Consider the following 2,242-nt stretch of genomic DNA (forward strand, 5'->3'; position numbering starts at 1 on the left):
CATGCTTAAATTAATATGCTTTCATGGTTTATTTGCTTGCTTGTTTTGATCTCAACTCATGCACATGTTATGTTTGATGAAATGCGAGCCTATGAATCCTTGCATTTTTTACCCATCACCTATCTTTTCAATGAGACTTGTAAGACATAAACCAACTCGAGTCTCATTAGACCATGCATGTTGTTGAGTAGGGAAGACTAAGTCGACTTTTAGGTGTTGTACAATCTAATCGATTCGGCTCCGGAACCCAAACTTTCCTAGGATTGTAAGATATAACCCAACTCAATCCATCACAACAATAATTGCTTGCTTATAATTTGAGAACATGTTTGTATGATCAATTCCCATGATTCCCCTATGACCCCATGATACCCTAGTGCTTTTTATCAATTGTTTACAACCCTTTTAATTCATCTTGCTTGTTTACTTTCATTGTTATTTAGTTTAGTGACCTTCTACATCAACCCAAATTGTGACACCCCTAACACACCACTAGTTGCAATAGAAATCTCATCTCAATTCCCGTCCCTTGGGATCCGACCTTTACTTGCCTCTTTACTAATTGTAGAGTTGTTTGTGAAGTTATAAATTGTGTTTTGGTCTAGGTGCTCCTAACGACAAGTTATCGAAAAGATTGTGTCCGACCAAAAATGGCGCCGTTGCCGGGGACGGTGTTAACTTGATTTAGATTTTCTTATATTGTTATTAGTTGTGTCGTTCTTTGCCTTGAGGAAGTAAAACCCCTCAAGGTTTGTTCTAATTGTTTTCGAGTTGTTTGATATTTTGCATGTCTAGAAGGTCACAAGGTGATTTGTTACCTTTTGATCGTGAAATTGAAAGAACTTTGACAACCAATAGAAGACTTGCTAGGAGAAATTTGAGAGGTATTAGTGAGGTTGTAGATATTCAACCAACTATTGAGTTCATCAACCCTTTTGCAAGAGAAGGTGAGGAGAACCCAACACAAAATACAACACAAAATCAACCCACAATGCCTAAGTTTTCATCACATTCCGTACCCACCGAGGAGAACCTACCCAATGGTACTCCCACACCACAACATCTAACCGGAAATTTTATTGCCAAATACGCATTTATCCAATTAGTCGAAAGAGGCCAATTTGGGGGGATGCCTAGTGAAGACCCTCATTCTCATATGGAGACCTTTTGTGACTATTGTGATGCGATTTCTCAAACCGGTGTAACTCAAGACCAAATTCGATGGGTCTTATTTCCTTTTTCTCTAATTGGCACCGCGAAACAATGGTTGAAAGGCCTTGATAAGGCCACTCTCGGAATTGATTCTTGGAAGAAGTTGGCTCTATCTTTCTACAAAAAGTTCTATCCACCGGAAAAGACTAACATGCTAAGAGCTCAAATTACGGGTTTTAAGCAAAGGGATGAAGAATCTTTGTATAAAGCTTGGGAGCGGTTCAAAGGAATTTTTCGCTCATGTCCTCACCATGGACTTAGCGAGTGGTTCTTGGTACAACAATTTTGGAACGGTCTATATGAAGATTCAAGGAACATTCTCAACATGGGATCGAATGGAATGTTCACCGAAGTTGATGACAATCAAACTTGGAACAAAATTGAGGAAATGGCGGTCCATAACTCACAATATAGTAGACCTCGCAAGGCTACTAGGGGAGGAAAGCATGAAATGGACTCCGTTACTCAGTTGGGTGCTCAACTTAGTGCTCACATTGACACAATCAATTTGAAGTTTGAGAAAGCTATGGCTAGACTTGAAGAAGCCTCAAAATCACCAAAGCATCATGTTAATGCCATGACGGCATCTTCATCAATCCCAAGTGGGATATGTGAGAATTGTGGAACTTTGGGACATGACCAAAGTGAATGTAGGGGAACAAATGAACAAGTGAATGCTTTCGAAGCATACAAGAGTGGTACCCCTTATTCCAACTATTACAATGAAAACACCAAATTCCATCTAAATCTCTCATACAAAAGCCAAAATGTTCAAAACCCTCAAACAACATACACCCCACCTCCCATGAGAAACCAAAATCAAAGACCCTTTTACAACCAAAACCAAGGTTACCAAAATCAATCTCCATACAATCAACAAAATGACCAAGGTTTTGATGTTCAAAAAGCGGTTCTTCAAATGCAAAAAAATCAACAAGAATTTTTCACTCAAATGCAAAAAGATAGTCAAGCAAAGGAAACCACCATCAACAACATCCTAGCTCACACCAAGATGTTGGAAACCTAATTG

The 2,242-nt window shown here is 39.0% G+C and overlaps 1 non-coding gene across 1 annotated transcript; it reads right to left on the reverse strand.

The window, feature by feature from the left end:
* Positions 1-1,363: 1,363 nt before the first annotated feature.
* Positions 1,364-1,470, reverse strand: LOC141616639 (small nucleolar RNA R71). Its single transcript, XR_012530971.1, has one exon. It is a non-coding gene; the product is annotated as a small nucleolar RNA R71 (small nucleolar RNA).
* Between the last annotated feature and the right edge of the window lie 772 nt (positions 1,471-2,242).

The sequence above is a fragment of the Silene latifolia genome, chromosome 11 (genome assembly GCF_048544455.1).
Source record: "Silene latifolia isolate original U9 population chromosome 11, ASM4854445v1, whole genome shotgun sequence".
NCBI lineage: Eukaryota > Viridiplantae > Streptophyta > Magnoliopsida > Caryophyllales > Caryophyllaceae > Silene > Silene latifolia.